This window comes from Typopeltis vanoorti, chromosome 26 (assembly GCF_054136105.1).
Source record: "Typopeltis vanoorti isolate ZY-2024b chromosome 26, IOZ_Tvanoo_1.0, whole genome shotgun sequence".
In the NCBI taxonomy this organism is placed as follows: domain Eukaryota; kingdom Metazoa; phylum Arthropoda; class Arachnida; order Uropygi; family Thelyphonidae; genus Typopeltis; species Typopeltis vanoorti.
This window is the reverse complement of record NC_143574.1, coordinates 18,744,701-18,764,059: the sequence shown is the minus strand read 5'-3', so window position 1 is coordinate 18,764,059 and position 19,359 is coordinate 18,744,701. Positions and strand designations below refer to the sequence as shown.

General features: G+C 37.2%; 1 protein-coding gene across 1 annotated transcript in view; it reads left to right on the top strand.

The window, feature by feature from the left end:
- Positions 1-19,359, top strand: part of Atf6 (bZIP_ATF6 domain-containing protein ATf6) — a 244,734-nt gene that overhangs the window by 13,931 nt on the left and 211,444 nt on the right. The window lies entirely within an intron of this gene.

Below are 19,359 nucleotides of genomic sequence, written 5' to 3'. Positions count from 1 at the left end.
ACAATGAGCAGGAAACAGTTTTCTATACTTGCCTTCAAAAGTGGACGTAAGACATTCTTCTTAAGATAGCCAAAACAAATTGCATAATTGTCCTGCCACAGAAGTTATAAATGCTGATCAAACTGCTGTTCTTGCTACCCACAGTGTAGAGTATACTGAACTTTGGTGTAGTTAGGTTGGTCACCAGCAACCAAATCTTCTGCCCACACTTTCATGTCGGTGAAGCCATTAGTAGTCATGGATATATCATTCAGCCAACAAGCATTAGTGTAACAGACTGCAGGAAAATATCTAGGGGTGAACTAACATAGGCATGAATTACCCCAGTTCTATAAAGAACCTACGGTATTTAATTTAATCAAATTCAAAAAATTGTAGTTAGTAGTGCAAGTTTTTCTAATTGTGAGGAACTGTTTTAGGGAGAAGGTGTTAGAGAGGATTTCAGATGAACTTCAGATGAAGTGTACAAGATTGGCGGAGACATAATTCAAAAGCAATTCTAAGCTGTGCAATTGAGGTGCTTGGTGAAACATCTGGAAAGATTAGAGAGCAAAAGGAGGGTTGGTGGTGGAATAATAATGTACAAGAAGCAGTGATAGCTAAGAAGAAGGCAAAGCAAAAGTGGGATGAGTCAAGAGTGGAAGAGGACAGAGAGGAGTACAGAGAGAAAAAGCGAGAAGCCAAGAGAGTTGTTGCACAGGCGAAGGCCATGGCATATCAAGACCTTTATGATCAATTAGAAACAAAGGAAGGACAGAGAAAGATTTATCGATTGGGAAAAATTAGAAATAAGGCATCAAAGGACATCATATATGTGAGGCAGATCAAAGACTCTGGAGGAAGGGTATTAAGGAGGGATGTGGATATAAGAAACAGATGGAGAATATACTTTGAAGGGATTTTGAATGAAGAAAATGCAAGGACTCACAGAGAAGATGGGGAGCCTTATGAGGGGATGGTGCAGAACGTTAATAGAGTGGAAGTGAAGGAAGCCATAAAGAGGGTGAAGAATGGAAAATCAGTGGACCCTGACAGAATCCCAGTGGAGGAATGACCAGGGGAAGAGAGAATTGACCTGCTGTGGGACCTATTAATAAAAGTTTGTCAACAGAAAAATATACCCGAGGAATGGAGGGAAAGTACTCTTGTCCCCATTTACAAGAGTAAAGGGGATGCACAAGACTGTAAGAATTACAGAGGAATAAAGTTGATGTCCCACACAATGAAAATCCTAGAGAGGTTTCTTGATGGAAGACCGACGAAGGAGGTGGAGATGGCAAAGGAGCAATTTGGCTTCATACCTGGTTGATCGACGATACATGCTATCTTTGGGTTATGGCAGATGATGGAAAAGTTTCAAGAGAAGCAACGGGATACGTCTGGCATTTATTGATCTGGAGAAAGTGTATAATAGAGTGCCAAGGCAAGAAGTCTGGAGGTGTCTGAGGGAGAAGAAGGTACTGGAGAAATATGTCAGGCTGGTGCAGGAGATGTACAGAATTGTGAAGACAAGAGTTTGGACCTGCCTGGGAGTGACAGAAAGTTTTCCAGTGACAGTTGGCTTGCATCAAGGGTCAGCATTAAGTCCATTCCTGTTTAATATTGTGATGGAGGTGGTGACAGAGGAGGTGAGAGAAGACGCGCCTTGGACTATGTTGTATGTAGATGGCATTGTGCTGCGTGCAGAATCAAGAGAAGTGGCAGCTAAACCGGAAAGTTGGAGGAAAATACTGGAAGAGAGAGGTATGAGACTGAGCAGAAGTAAGACAGAGTACATGCATTGCAAAGTGGATGGCAGCCAGGAGACAGATCTGGAGCTGGAAGGAAATGTCATCAGGAAGGTCAGTGACTTATATACTTAGGTTCAACAATGAAAGAGGATGGTGAGGCTGAGAAAGAAGTGGGATGTAGGATGAAGGAACTGGGGAGAGATGACTGGAGTGCTATGCAATAAGAGGGTGCCGATCAATCTAAAAGGCAAAATCTACAGGACAGTAGTGAGACCAGCTATGACGTATGCTATGGAAACTGGCCCTGAGGAAAAATAACATCAGCAGGATGGAAGTAGCAGAAATGAGAATGCTTAGGTGGATGTGCGGTGTGACCAGAAAGGATCATCTGAGAAATGTAAGGGGGAATATTGAAAGTTACCAACTTAGAAGCAAAGATACAGGTGGCAAGGTTGAGATGGTTTGGTCATGTGATGAGGAGAGAGGAAGAGTATGTGGGAAGAAAGGTTATGCAGATGGATGTGCAGGGGAGGAGGAAGCGTGGGCAGCCAAAGAAGAGATAGAGGGAGATGATGGAGGAGGACTTGAGGATGAAGAACTTGGATGTGGTTACAGCCCAAGACAGGAGGTTGTGGAGGAGACTCGCTACAAACAGCGACCCTATTTAACTGAGAAAAGCTGCAGAAGAAGAAGTGCAAGTTTTTCTAATGGAATGACTGTATTGCTAAGAAAACTATAAATAGAAAATTATAGAAAACTATAAATAGTAAAATTTTTGGTAAATGACTAAAATGGAAAACAAGAGCAAGGTGGATAGATATTTGGGGTGTGTGGTGAATGCCCATGGAATAGCAATATCACCGATATTATATTTTTGCATTTATTTCTATTAAAGACTCCTCTTATTGTTTTCTAGCTTTGTGTGATTCCTAAAATTAAACACAATTTACTAATGCTTCATGAAGAGTACACTTTTTTGATGCATAAACATTGCATCACATTTGTGTTAGTAGTCTGTGTGTACGGTCACAAATACAGACATTTTTGAGCCCTTTGAACAGACATGCAGGTGCAGTGGATCAAATCTTAATGTTCTAATGGTTTTAAACCACTTAGAAGGCGAATCTGGGTGTGTGTGTGTGCTAAGACAATAGCATCCAGAAATCAGTGACTGAGTAGTTATTGTGTCAATCAATCCAGTTGAACATTGTCATTTGTCATGAACTGCTGTTTTTGTTTTCTGAGTTTCATCTGCTTTGTGTGTGTGTGTGTGTGTGTGTGTGTGTGTGTGTGTGTGTGTGTGTGTGTGTGTGTGTGTGTGTGTGTGTGTGAGTGAGTGAGTGAGTGAGTGAGTGAAATGTGAAGACATGTTTAGGACACTAATATAAACAAGTAATTTTCTATTGATTTACAAACTTGCTTATAACAAGGTGATGAATATATTGGACAAGGGAGATGCATATACAGTGGCATGCTCAGATTTTCAAGGTAGTGTCCCCCCCATATTGCCCCACCATGAGTTGGATAGGGAACTGCCTGTTGGATAGGTTATCAGCAAGTTGTGTATGGGGGGGACATTACCTTGAAAGAGGAAAGTCACTAGTGCTGTGCCACAAGGGTCAGTTTTGGGACCATTTTTATTTAATTTGTATATCAATGACATTAGGATAGGTTTAACTGGTGATATACAACTGTTTGCAGATGATTCAAAACTGGAAAGAATGAGTAATCAAGCAGATGTTGTGGCCTTACAGGAGGACTTGAATATATTGTATGAGTGGGCAACAGTATGGAACTGTCAATTCAATGTTGCCAAGTGTAACGGTCTGAAATTTGGTAGGCAATAGTGGATGCACAAAATGTTCCTGCAAGTATACACTTGCAGGGACAATTTGGAGGACGTTCAGGAGATAAGAGACTTGGTGTGGTGGTGGTGGACAAGGATCTGAATTTCAGATGTCACATTGCTCAAGTTATGAAGACATCACATCGGATTATGGCAATAATGAAGAGAACATTAACTTGTAGAAATAGAGGTTCTGGTTCCATTGTATAAAACTTTGATCACGGCTCGTATTATTGAGCACAAATTTTCTCTCCTGATTTTCATGGCAAGAGGATATGTTGGAAAGGGTCCAGAGAAGACTAAGGTCGTAACTGGTCTTTGGGATGTGGGATATGAGGACACATTGAGAGAATGTAGTTTGCAAAGCCATGTGAACAGGAGAAAGAGAGAGGAGATATGCTCGAGACATTTAAGTTGGTAAAAAGCTATTACCAGGTTAATGTGGAAGAAGTTTTTTTGTACAATTACAGAAGGCGACTCACCTGGAAGTTGTATAAGGAGCATGTGAGCAGGGGCATAAGGTGGAGGTTTTTTTCATGACGAGTGGAATGCTTTGCCTGACATTGTGGTGAATGCAGATACATTGAATGAATTTAAAGCATGGTTTGATGGGCTTTGTGTTATTGTTATTATTATTATTATTATTATTATTATTATTATTATTATTATTATTATTATTCAGGCCTCCATGGAGTCAAAAGACTCATCGTGGGAGGTCCTTCCAAAGAAACACAAAGTCTATCAAGACTCCTCGAGGGGAGGTCCTCCCCTAAGAAACACAAAGTCTATCATACCACTCCTTGAACTTATTGACCGTTCTCGCTCTCACCACTCCATCAAGCAGTGCATTCCATGAGTCAACCACCCTCCATGCAAAGAAACCACTCCTCACCCTCTTGCTCACAGTTTCCTTTTGTAACTTCCAGGGATGGCCTCTTGTCATTACTCCTTCCCGCTGTTCAACCAAGCGAAAGAAAACTCTCCAATGTCAACCCTGTAACCTCCTCTCAACAGTTTAAAAGTCTCAATCATATCACCTCTCCTTCCTCTGTCCACCAAATTCTGCAGTCCACATTCCCTCAGCCGATCCTCATAACTATCATTGTACAGTCCTGAAACCATCTTTGTTATCTGCCTTTGTACCCTTTCCACAGTTAATTTATCCCCTTCAAATCCTGGGGACCAAATCTGAGAACAATAGTCCAAGTGTGGTCTGATCAGGGTCTTATACAACAGAATGATAACTTTTTTCTCTGCAGGTCAGTGTCCTTCTCATTATTGCAGCAATCCTCTGTGTTACCTTCTCCACCTTTGCAATATGTCCCCTAAATTTCAGATTTCTATCAATCATCAACTGCAGATCTCTTGTCTCCCCCTACTTCCTCCAGTATAACTCCTCCCATAGAGTATGCAGTGTCCCATCGATGTTTCCCAAACCTCAAGACCTTACATTTTGCTGCATTAAACTGCACCCCCATTCATTTGCCCATCTATCTAGCTTAAATCCTCTTGCAGGGCTGCCGCATCTGCACTATTACTAATAATCCTTCCCAATTTCGCACATCTGCAAACAACTGAATATCCCCCCTGCAATCCACTGACAATGTCATCGATATAAAGGTCAAACAACACAGGTCCCAGCACCGAGTGTTTAACAGTGTTTGCCTCCCACAGTGAGTCTTTAGACTCCATGGAAGTCTGGTGTCAATAATAATAATATTTTTAAGTTTATGAATCTATACATATATAGTCTTTTTAACATTATGGGTGGGGGGACTGGAAAGTTCTGATAAACACCTAGACAAAAATGATATTAAAGCAACTTTCTTACCACAAGAAAGAACATACTAGTAGCAGAGTTATGAATGTAACTTATGTTCTTTCTTGTGGTTATGTCAGTTGCTTTAATGTAATTTTTTTCTAGGTGTTTATCAGAACTTTCCAGTCCTCCCTCTTGTATATGAACTATCAGTTGCAGTTTCAAACTTAAATTACAATCTATTTTTAATTCTAAATCAGTTATGATGTTAAGTTTTTCCATTTCCATGGTTACAATTTGAATTTACAGTTCTATTCGTATAATAATATTTGAATGGAGAAGTGTTTTTAGTGTTGCATTTAGCAAGTTAAAAATTACATATAGTATTTTCTTTTTGTAATATTTAGACTAAGATTATTTGCACAAAACCAGTTTTTTATAATTTGAAGATCATTTACATGGTTTGCATTTATTCATCTGTGAAGCATTAATTTTATTATTTTGCTTTAGTTCATAGTAGTCATATATACTAAATATGATTGGTCCTAGGGCAGATCCTATGGTACACCATAATCTAATGTCAGAAAACTTTTATAATAGGTATTATTTATTTATTTTCAGTTTGGGATCGATAATATATAAACTTTTAAACTAATTTAGGACATTATCTTTTATTTGTGTCAGTTCCAATTCCTGTAATAAAATTTCATTGGCATACCGTGCCAAAAGCTGTATTAAAATCCAGGAAAACTTTTAAGTTAGTTTGAGGTTGTAAAACAAGCGTATGTTTGGTGCTCAACTTGTTGTCTAACCCAGTGCTTCCCAAACTTCTGGATGTCAAGGCCCCCTTTGCAAAAATTAAAATATTTCACGGTCCCCCCTCGAAAAAATATCGTAATAGATATATATTATTATAATATTTATTGTATTTATATTCAACACAAAACATACACAGTGAATATTGCAAAAATCAAATGCATATATTACATTTTTTGCCTCTTACCGTTTGGTTCTGAAGACGATGCGGGCTGTTCTGGTAAAATATGAAATACTCTCCTTTATTTTGAGTTTGTTTCTGCTTCTTCTGATTGTTTGTGGTAATTTTTTATTATTTTTTTATCAGCCACCTGTCCATCTCAGGGTTAATTTTTTAACATAGAATAAATCAAATAATATCACCACTTACCGATACTGGCACACCACAAACTGATAACATGAAATTAGTGAATATTACCTGAATAAGGGTATCCCGGACCAGGAACATTTTTCTCTTTTGTGACTTTTCTCCCTTTAAGGTAATTAAGCCTAATGCGAAACAGACAGCAAAGGCAGGTTATTAAAACATGCATATGATTGGTGCGGTATTAACAAAAGATCGCGCAACTGAAAGATAAAAGCATAGCTGACAATTGAGTTGAAATGCTAACTCTCTTCAACCGAATTCCATATGTGAAACTGCCATAACATTCATTATATATATATATATATATATATATATATATATATATATATATATATATATTAATTAGTTTTAACACTTTTACGGAATTTTAACACGTTCGGTTGAATTTTATTGCTGCCTTGGGAAATCGAACTCACACACATCTAATTAATAACAATAGTTTTTAGTTAGATACTGTGTTTGCCCATGCAACATATGGTTTTGTTTCAGTCTATACAGCATAGTTTCTGTGTGAGGGGACATGTGATTCATTAATTAGTGTGTTTTTATCCCAGTTGTCTTTAATTGCACTATTTGTTGAGAAATATATTACACAGACTCCTCATACCTTATTCACTGGCATAATAAAAGTACTTGTTTTTATTGCCTCTGCAGTATAGTGACTGTTAGGGAGGGTGTTGTTTACCACTGCAAGCGAGTTACTATCTCCCCACATGAACTTGTTTAAGCTTTTTTTCATGTGTGAAGTATATGCGAAACTTTTATTGGTAACAGAAAACTAGCTCGGATGACAGTGATAATATAAAACGAGTTTGATATGTATATAAAGTCAATATCAACAGTCCCTGATTACGAACAGGTGATGAAAGGGACAGGAAGATTTGGAGCTTCCCTGGAGAGCATTCGAAGTAAATACAATTAACCACTGCTTTGAAATGAAACATATGAATAAGCAATATTTACTAATATTCAGTAATCGCCGAAATAGCAGGAAGCAAAGTTTGTGAACCAACATCAATGTGTGAATTTTTCCATTAAAATATAAAAAATAACAAAAAAAGAAATAATAAATAATAAAGGTTAAATACGTTTCTTTTAAAATAAAACAAATCTACTTAGTCTTAAAACATTTTAAATTTGTTTTCATTATTTCACGGCCCCCCCTCAACAAAACCTACTGCCCCCAAGGGGGCCACGACCCACAGTTTGGGAAGCGCTGGTCTAACCCACTTATTTTTTTGAAAATGTTTGTTTTTCCCAAAAAGTGTTTCTATTTTTTTACTATTTACCTTAATATTTTTGAAAGAAAAAAAAAAAGACTATTAGGAGAATGAGAGAGAGATATTGGTTTATAATTTTTAAAAATAATTTTCATTTGCTGTCTTATGAACTGATATTACTACAGCCTTTTTAAAATCCATAAGTAACAAGCCATGTGTCATCAGTAAAATAAGCATATATAGTAAAGGTTCCATTATGTACCTCTGGCATTCCTTGACAATTCTGAGTATTCTGAGGTTATTTTGATAATTAATGAATTACTTTACTTTTTTGCCTTATCAGAAATATGCTTGTTTTTGATGAATGGGTGCAGTAATATGATGTAATACATCCTGGTTGCACAAGACCAACTGAATCAATACTTCTACAAGGTTTATGTTTTTAACATTTCAAATCCAGGTATAAGAATGTATATTGATCTTTTCTGTTACTATGGGAATATTATTTGTTTCCCTTAAATTATGTTGTAGTGGTGTATTTTCTTTTTAGATATTGGTTGACTGATTATTAATAATGTTGTTATGTAAGAATAACATCTGTGTATAATCAGTTTGGAAGCTGAGCACTTTTTAGTGGCAAAAATTTTTAACTGTTTACAAAATATTTAAAATTATCTTTAATGTTGTTTGTAATCTTTTCACATAAATTATAATTCCTTTTCAATGTTTTCAAAATTCGCTTTAACATGCCAAGAAACAATCATTAATTTTGCCATGTCATATCACCGTACTGTATTTTAGCTTTTTTTTTTTTTATTATATTTTATTGAAGATATAATGAAGATATAACTATTGAGGCCATTTTCAGAAATCAAAAAATTTTAACTTTCATAAAAATATTTAGAATCAAAATGTATATTTTCCCCAAACTAAATCATTGTATAGCTAAAAATGAAATGAATGGTGAGAAAACTAATATGCTGTATATAACCAGCCAGTCATATGAGAATCTCTGTGATGAAAAGTATGTGTGTGAAACTGCAAGGCCAATGATTATGGAAAGCCCAGAAGACATCTTAGAGCACCAGCATAGAATGAGGAGTTAGGCAGAAAGGAAATCATGCTGCTTGGAAAAAAAAATGATCAATAACTATTTAACAGCAGTGGTGTCTGATTGTATTCCAAAAACAGTCAGTCAGTTGCAAAATAGGTGGAGAAATGATAGTCATTATGGAGGCAGTGTAAGATGAGAGGTAATAATCATAGGAAAGGGTCTTGGTTAGCAAGGAACACAAAACTGCAGCCCACAATATAATAAATAAACAAATAAAACCTTATCCCACTATGTTGCTAATGTAATATAGATTTGCTGCCCAGTCATTCATGATTTCCATTTGTATGTAGTAGGTACTGGAAGATAGAATGGTTATAGAAGGAGAATGACATTAGATTAAAATGATGAATTAGTAATCACTGCAGAAGATATAGTTCAGGTATTTAATGTTCAGCAAGGTATGTTGTCTTTCCTCATAAGTATCATAGTTAACAGTTAATGACATTATCATATTAAGCAAACTCGATGTTAATGAGGCCATTCAAAATTGATGAAATGCTATCATGTGTTTTAAAGAGAATGTTCCAGTCAGTTAATGATAACCCGACATACTTGTTTAACAAGAACCTTCAATGGGTCAAGTCCCAAAAGGATAAAACTGTGAAGTGGAATAAAGAGTGTGATAAGACCAATGTTTTGAATTATAGACCAGTCTGGAGTTGTGGTTAAATTGGAGAGGATTAGAATCTAGAATTGGGTTGATAATAATAGAATTCTCTGTGATGATTAGCATGGTTTTTTTAAAAGGAACTCGTGTTCTAGCAATCTGTTTATGTATTACAAGATGACAAATGCAGTAGGATATTTAAATTTTGTAAAGGCAGTTGATTAATTGCCACATAATAAGTTGGTAATAAAATTGGGAAGTATGGAGTTAGATAATAGATTAGTAAGTTAGACAAATGGTCATGTAATTAGGTTGTGTGTGTAGAGCAGTATTCTGGAAAAGGAAAGTCACTAGTGTTGTGCTGCAGGGATCTGTTTTAATGCTGTTACTGTTTATTTTATATGTTAATGAAATTGGATGAGGTTTAAATGAGGATATACAGTTTGCAGATGATGAGAGTTTGTAAGAACTATGAGGAATGGAGAATATCATAGTTAACAGTAAGGTTTGAACATACTGTTTGAGTTGGTTTCCAATTCACTGTATTATATGCACTAAAATTTGGAATACATGGATATGATGAAGAGTATACAATTGGTGGGAATATCTAATAATGATTATTATTATTATTATTATATAGCACCTACATAGCAAGTAAAGTTTCACTGTATAAGGCCTTGATCAGACCACATATAATTTACCATGTGCAGATTTGATTACCTGGTTTTCAAATGGATGTGGATATTTTGATAAGGATCCAGAGTGAGGTTGTGTGAAGTATCTAAAGCATTGGTATGATGAGAGTTTGATGGAATTCCATTTACAGAGCCTGGTGGATATCTGGACAGGCACTATGATTGAGATATACAAGTAAACAGTTTTTACCAGATTAATGTGAAAGTAATTTTTTGTGTGATGGTGGAGGAGAGGGATAGAACATGTAGCCATTACTGGACAAGTGCTATTACATAAAAAGTTCATGGCCTGAGTGTAGAAACAACAAATGAGTTTAGGGCACAATTCAGTGAGCCGTATGTGGATTCCCCATAATGCAGTCCTGCTTGAAAAACTTTAGTTTCCGAAAATCTCTGTATATATCTTGCACCACGATTATTTAACTTTAATTTTTGGGAAAAAATGCAAGTTATATTCAAGTATATGGTAAATATGATAATTTAGAATCCTCTACTTTTGACCTCCACTTTTTTAAGTTCTCTCTGTCACACTAAGTAACATTCATATCTGTTGTATTTATTGCTCTCTAAATGCCAGCCTGGTTGGCTGAGTGGTTAGCGTGTCCACTCTCCAGCCAAAAAAAAAAAAAAAACTGCGGATTCAAATTCTGTTGTGGGCATGGATGTCTGTGGAAATACTAGTGGTGGTGGTGGGTGGTAGATGGCATTGGTGGATTGAGTAGTGGAGACAGAGTTATAGAGTAGGTGCCCTCCCTTGATGAGTCTTTGGACTCCCTGGAGGTGTCATGTAATAATGATAATAATAAGAAATAAATAAAAATTCTGAAAATCCATCCAGCAATTTCTGCAATCTGGCTATTCAAATAGTGAAGTCAACTTTCTCAATGACCTTAATGTCCACAACCCCTACTGACTCCACTTTTCCAAGATCACTGACTAAGATGGATGAGATGTGGAAGCTTTGCTGTAAGTAGTGATCTACTGAAAATCTTACATTTACCTACCTGAATGTTAACTCTCTCTACTGTCCCAATACCCCTGATCTCTTTTAATCAGTTCTCCTTCAGATATATCACAGAGGTCACTTCTCCTCTAGGTAATTCGGATCACAATCTTGTGCATTTCCTCTCATACAGAAAACACTTTCCCTTTAACTACTCCCAATCTCATGTCCTTTAGCATTACAAAGATACTGAGTGGGATGGATGGTCTCTGGAACTTCTACTCTGCTTTTCTGACTCAAACTTGTGTCTGAGCAAGTCATAGAAATTATCCTCACAAGCATGAGGATTTGTATTCCCCATTCTATCAAAAATTCTCATCCACTTGCCAAGCCTTGGTTCAACAAAACACGTACCAAAGCAGTTTGAAGAAAGAAAACTCATTTTACCGTATATATGGCTTATAACAAGAATTGTAGCTTTTTTTTTTTTTTTTTATGTAGATCCCATACATGAGAGGTCGAGGGCCCTATAAGCACATCAGTGCTGTGTGTGGAGTGCAGATGAGGAATGAGATTGAAGTTTGATTGGGGGGGGGATACTTCACATGAAGAAGCCTGTTCCAGAAGACAGCAGTGAACTGCATAAAAGAGGATGAATAGAAGCAGGTTTGGTGTGTTTACATTGTACAGTAAAAGGATACTGGCAGCTCTTGCTCTTGTATTAGCTGGTGCAATGGTGACTCTGTAAGAGAGGGATCATGTAATGAGCCTGATTGCTCATCTCTGGACAGAATCAAGGATTTTAAGGGAAGTTTCGGTGCACCATCCAAAACATGTGAGCAATATTCTAAGTATGGGCAGATTTGGGATTTGTATATAGTTAAGAGTTGGCTGGGTGTAAAATAGGCTCTTGAATGAAAAAAAAATACAGTTTCTTGGATGCTGAAGAAGCTGTTGATGTTATGTGTTTATGCTGGAAAAGACTGGAGGTAAATGATAGTTCAAACAAAGACATCTGATCTTGTCTAGTGGTTTGTGCATTACTGAAGGTAAGTGTATGTGAGCAGATCTCTTTTGCACGAGAAAAGGCAAGACTATTTTTGTAGTATTCCATTGTCAAGAATAGTATGTAGATCAATGTTTAAGGCACTGGTTGTACATAATCTTGTAGCCTGCGATGTTGGAGTACTGCATGGTTTGTCAAATGAGTAGGATGAGTGGAGAGTACTATCATCTGCAAAGCTGTGGGTAGAATTAGTGGTTATTGTGAGTAGGTCATTATATCCAAGAGAGTAGGTGATAGGACAGCCTTGAATCACTCCAGCACTGGTGGTAAACCTCGAAGAGAGGGAGCCATCTACCATGACTCGCAGAGAAAGCTGGCTACCCAATTACATAGGGTGACAAGGAGACCAAAAGATGGCAATTTGCTTAGTAGGCTTCAATGCCACACAAAGTCAAAAGCGACAGCATGTTTCTCCAAATCTTGTCATGGTTCGTATCCAGTAGTGGTGAGGTAAGTTCCAAGATTAGCTGTGGATCTGTACTGGTGGTCGTTGATTGATTGGTGGGCCTCGAAGCAGTGGAGGAGTTACTATTAATGACTTTCTCCATTATTTTGGAGAGGATAGATGATGATGATGCAATTGGTCAGTAGTTTGACAGTAGACTTCAGTTGGCCTCTTTTGGAATAGAATGGATATGAGATTGCTTCCATGCATTGGGATAAGTACCAGATAGGTATAATAAATTATAGAGACGATGCAGAACCAGAAGACTTTTTAGTATCCAAGTTATTTAGTAGTTTTCTGATGACTTCTTGTTAAAAAACTATAGAAAACATGTGGTGGTTGGATTCCAGTATGGTATGGTAGGAGATGATTTTCCATGGTCATCTGTGTAGGAGTCAAAAGGTAATAATCTTTGGATGAATAACAGTGGTGCCATCAGGATGAGAGAGGGGTGGAAGTGCAGGAGAGCAGAAGTTGCATCCAATGGTCTTGGCAAGGGACCAGAAGGCACAGCTTCCATTTAGGAAGAAAGCAAGTTTTCTGCTGTTGACCTTTATAAAATCTGATTTGGGTCTGCTGATGACTAATTTGCATATGTTGTGTGCTTTGGTATAGGCCGAGTAAGCTGGAGTTCTTGATATGAGCCGTGGTAAGTTGTATTTTTTTCTTCGACTGCTTTGATACATTTTTGGTTGAACCAGGGCTTGGAAAGTGGATTAGGATTATGGATTGAATGGGAGATGAAGGCATACCAACGAGAATAATTTCTGTGACTCATTCATAGCAGGAGTCAGGGTCAGGTGATTGGAAGTAATAGTCAGATCAAGAAAAGGAGGAGTAGAAATTCTGGAGGTCATCCCATTTGGCTCCTTTGTAGTGCCAGAGGATGCAAGGTCGGGAGTGGTTGGAGGAATAGCTTTGTGAGAGTTGAAATGTGTACAAGATCATGGTCTGGGTTACCAAGAGGTGAGGTAACCTCTGTGGGTGTATATGGAAGGAGAAGTGGTCAAAAAAGAGATTCAGAGTATTTGAAGAGTGAAGAGGGTTATCAGGAATTCAAGTGATTAGATGTATGATTTGTTATGTTATTACTTATAGCAAAATCTTCTTGTTGTCCTGCTTGGTTATCAATTAGTTACATGTGGCATCATTCTTTGCAGAATGAAACTCTCTTGAATCACTTTCTATTCTTGAAGGGTCAGGTGAAGGCATGCCTTTGCAAACTTCACAAGCTGTTGCACCCTAATGCAGAATGGTTGACATGTTCTTTGGTGATCACATATGTCTTCTGGTATGTATCGTTATGTATCGTTTTAGCAGTTAATATTCCAATACACAAACATCCTACTGATCCCAAGTGTTTTTTGCATGTTGAAAATAACAGGTGGCTGTATTCCAAGCATGTGAAGTGCTATTATAGCTACATGGTTCTCATAATCTCCCCACTGCATGTTATCCTGTACAGCTAGACAACTCTCTCCTGATAAACACGCGAATGTCCGTTAGTGGCACTGTGCACAGTGCCACTAACGGAACTGGGATCACGCGATTCTGTGGGCAGTACGGGGATGTGCAGAAGTTGTAACAGTATTTATGGCAAGACTTTGTATTTGGATATCTTGATTGTAGATGTTTAAGTTTCATGGAGAGGAATGTGAAGAGATCTGAGTGGTTAGCAGTGTTTGGACATGTAAATGTAACAAAAGAATGTTACTAAATGGAGCAAAGAAATCTTGAGCCAGAGAAGATTGCAAGTAGGGATTCTAAATTAGCCATTCTCTGGCAGGCTATGTCATAATTCACAAAAACACAGGTGCCATTCAATCTATGCTGAAGTACACAATAAATGCAAAACAGCTATCGGCAAATTCAAATTTAATTTCAGGCCACCATGTGAAACTTCTCTCTTCTCCAAATGGATGCTGTGTCTTCTTTTCCCTTGCAAAAACCATTAGACAACTTTTCATCTTTGCTGCCACCTCTGATATTACTGTTACAGCACTTAAAGATAAAGCTGACCTCCTGGCATCACTCTTCTCTTCCAACTCTTGTATAGAGAACCAAGGAAACTGAAACCAGAATCTGGACAATATATGCCTCCTGTGGTTTTTTTGGTAAAATGAAATCAGAAGAATACTAAATAGACCTACACTAAAAAGTCTTCTGTTGTAAAGTTCTGATTGACAAACCATGCATTGCTCACATCCCATTGCCTTAAACATTGATCTCCATATCATAAATACACTTGTTCTGTATTCTCTACAATCTTCTATACTCATCTTTCATATATCCAGCCTATTCCAAGAAAAGGGAAATAAAAGTCTGCCAGCTGAACAGCATCACATCAATCCTCTCCAAAATATTATAGAAAGTCAGAGTCAATTCTTCACTACCTAGAGACTTATCAGTTAATCAGTGACCACCAGTATAATTCCACTAATCTTGATGCATGGTTGACCCTGGACATCTGAGATGGAAAGCTTTGGAGAAACATGCTGTCACTTGGTATTTCCAGAGCATTGATCATGTTTGGCATTAGACCTTAATCTCCATACCATAAATACACTTGTTCTGTATTGTCTCTACAATCTTCTGTATTCATCATTCATATATCCAGCCCTATTCCAAGAAAAGAGAAATAAAAGTCTGCCAACTGATCAGTCCTCTTCCTCTCCAGGCTTGCTTACTTAATTGTCATTCATCAGTCTGTTTGCAACCCTCTGTAATTGAGCACACAGCTGTCTCTTGTTCACTGCATGTCATGGTGGATGGTTCCCAATCTTTAAGCTTCTTCACTGATGCAGGAGTGCCTCAGAGTTCTGTACTATCACTTACCCTCTTTCTCCTATATATAAATGGCTTACTCTCACTCACCACTAATCCTTGTCCATCCACAGCAGTCGACAGCACACTTTTGCTGACAATAGCACTCCATTCGTCCTACTTCCTTGACAAACTTTGAAAAGCTCAGACATCCCAAGCTTCAAGATCATCTGCAACCAGTGTATTAAACACTGATCTCCATACCATCTCCACACTGTGGGTTGAAGATAACCTGGTCACCTTCAGTGCTACCAAAACACAGTTTTGGTAGCACTGAAGGTGACCAATCTTGCCTTTTCTTTTGTGAAAGCAATCTCGACTTACCTGTCATCTGAGGGTAATGTTACTTTTCCCCCATTCAGCTACCAACTCTATACAAATCCTAAATCTGCGCACATTTAGATGAGCCCTCCTTTATTGATCCACTTCAATTTAAGCTCTGTCTTTTCTGTGGGTATTTCCATGTTCACCACTCCACTGAGCTGGCAACCATTCCTCCACTGTCTGTTAGGCCTGTTATAAAACATTTGCAGAAGCTGCTCACCAAACTTGCTACTTCTTTTGCTCTTTTATTTCATGTACTTCTGTCCTCTGGAATAGCCTTTCTCAACAGCAAGAAACTTGCTGTTCAGAAAGGCTATGTCAGTAATTTTCTTTCCCACTTCTCTCCTATACCACACACACAGCACTGGTGTATAGATTTTTCTCTCTTGTGTATGGGATCGACATCTAAAAAAAAAAAAGATAGTGTTATTAAACACTAGTACTAATTTTTTTAATATGAGTCTTGCACTGGGTTGAGTTCCAAAGGAGTGGAGGAGGGCGAGATTCTGTCGCTTTATAAGGGAGGTGATAGAACTCAAGCATCAAATTATAGGCCTATCTGTGTCAGGTGTTATGGTTAAGGTGTTGAAGAAGCTGGTGAGAACTAGGATCCAGAATTGGGTTGAGTGACAACAATGGTATTATCTTTGATAGACAGCATGGATTTGCTAAAGGGAGGTCATGTTTTAATACTCTACTTACTTATTACAATAAAGTGATGGCTTCATTGGACAGAGGAGAGGGTTACACAGCAGTATACTTAGATTTTGCAAAGGCTTTTGATAGATTACCACATTGTAAGTTGATAGCCAAACTAGAGCAGATTGGGTTGGATGTTAGATTAGTGCATTGTATAGTATACCCACAGATTCGAGATCCTTCGACACTTCTGCGCATGTCACAAAAAGGAGAATCCATTCCGATAATAGGGTAATCAATCCATCTTCTTGGATGAGTTTGTTTATTATTACAGGTCGGAAAATTTAGTTTTTCTTTTACGAACATTGTAGTTTTTAAACTAGTACAGCAACAGACAAGAAAGCACGTGATTTCGCATGTTGGCACCAATTCGTACATCCTTCATTTCTTTCTCCCCTTCAGCATGAATTGACTATTCTTGGCAGAAAGCTAAGCAGAGCTCTACAAAGTGTGGGCGTACTATATCAGCAAGTTGTGTATGGGGAAGCAATATCCCAGAAGAGGAAAGTCACTAGTGGGGTGCCTCAGGGGTCTGTTTTAGGGCCATTGCTATTTAACCTGTATGTTAATGATATTGGCAAAGATTTGGATAGGGATATTCAGTTGTTTGCAGATGATGCAAAGTTGGATGAACTATTAAGAGTAGAGAAGATGTTTTGGTCTTACAAGAAGACTTGGATAGATTGAGTGAATGGGCATGGGGATGCAAGTTCATTGTTGCAAAATGTAAGGTTTTAAAATTTGGGAAATAAAGATGGGATGTAGAACTTATGCTTGGTGTGGATATATTGTTGGAGGTGGAGGAAATAAGAGATCGTGGGGTGATAGCGGATAGGGATCTGAAATTTAGGGGACACATTTGCCAAATTGTGAGAACAACACAAAGAATTCTGGGAATGATGCAGAGGACACTGACTTGTAGAAGTAAGGATATTCTTGTTCCATTGTATAAGGCTCTGATTAGGTCACACATAGACTACTGTGCACAGATGTTGGAAGTCTTTTCACTTGGTTTACTATAAATTAAAGATGCCAAGAAATTATATTCTTGGTTTAATCCTTTATCCAAGTGTAAGCAAACAAAGTTTTTTCACCTGAAGTAAATTCAGGACTGGGAAACTCTTATATAGAGGCTAATGAATTCACATCGCTTGCCTTATTATTCCATAATGCAAAGCATATCCTTACGGACATGTATAATGCCAAGAATATAATTTCTCGGTGTCTTTAATTTATACTGTGCACAGATTTGGTCACCTGGTTTTTAAAAATGAAGAGATGTTGGGAAGGGTCCAGAGGTGACTGACTAAGATAGTTTTTGATCTCTTGAATATCGTATATGAGGAAATGTTGAGAAGATACAGTTTACAGAGTCTAGTTGATAGGAGGAAGAGGGGTGATATGATAGAGACCTACAGGTTAATCAGGAGTTGTTATAGGATCGATGTTGAATAGGTTTTACGGAAAACAGTAAGAGATCAGGGGAGAACCAGAGGTCATCCCTGGAAGCTGTATAAGGAGGATGTGAGCAGGAGAGTGAGAAGCAGGTTTTTTGAATGCAGAGTTATGAATGATTTGAATGCCTTGCCTGAGAAGGCAAGGTTGTCTCTGCTGTCTGCAGAGAATTTGAGTGTGTTTAAGGTGCAGTATGATGAGCTGTGTGTATGACAAAAAGATCTCCTAGCTGAGTCTTTGACTCCATGGGGTCTTAGGATAATAATGATAATCACACTTGTAAACTGTGAAATTAAAATGCATAATGTCACACAGGTATATATGTCTATCAGAGAACAAAATTTGCCATCAGTTAAGTATTTCACATGTCAGATGCATTACATATAATACAGGTTAAGGGGAAAGGAAAAGGTATGTTTTAAAGAAACATACATTTCTAAATACGTTGAAGTACCATAGAATGTAATATTATGCAATACTAATGTAATATTATGTTATCTGTTATGCAGATAAATAATCTTGTTCGTGGAAGGTAGATTCAAATTTGCACATTCTCATTGTATTCATGTACTCGAATGTCCTTTTACATTTCTAATATATACTTACATATATCCCACAAACTTAACTAGACTGCATCTCATCTAGAGGTGGCATGGTTTTTCATCCTGCAAAACTGGCACACTAGCCATGCACACAAAATTAACAGACATAATGCATCAGCATATCATATCCTTAGTTACTGTGGTCATAATCACTAAGTTATTGAGTTATTTGCAAAAATAAAGTACTATACTTTTAAAATTGTGTTTATTTAATTTAATAATTTTTTGTATTCAGATTAGATATAAAGCAATTCACAGGTATTGATTTGCCTCCCCTTTAGTTATGGATAGTAACATTTTCATGGTGAACTGTTGTAATGAGCTTGAATTGCACCAGTACACATACGTTTATAGTTTTCTGTAGTTAAGAAATAGTATAAATAATAGTATCTTCAATGTTTTAAAAGCCCAGGCTAAGTCTGCTGTTTCATTTGAAGTGGGAAGTATCTGGTGCTGTTTCTTTTCACTAAAAGAATTTGAATGTGAAACTTGATTGCACAAGAATACACCCTGGTTACATAACATACTGAGTAAATGGAATTCTTTTTGCTGATTTGTGATTGTTTCCCTAAAATGGTGTAATGTTAAGTACATGTCTTTGTTGCAGAACTGTTAATCTGTTCCAAAAATCCAACTTTTTTTAAAATTGTAATCCATTTGTATTTTGCTGAAATAACTGTTATAGATCTTTTTAATTAGCTTTTATATGATCTTTGCATAAATAGTCAACAGCATCCATCTTTACAATTTTTTTTTTTTTCCTGCAATTAAACATTTAAATTTTCTTATGTTGAAATATTTGGATTTCAGTTATTATGTGATAATTTGGATTCTCTCTGTCATTTTTC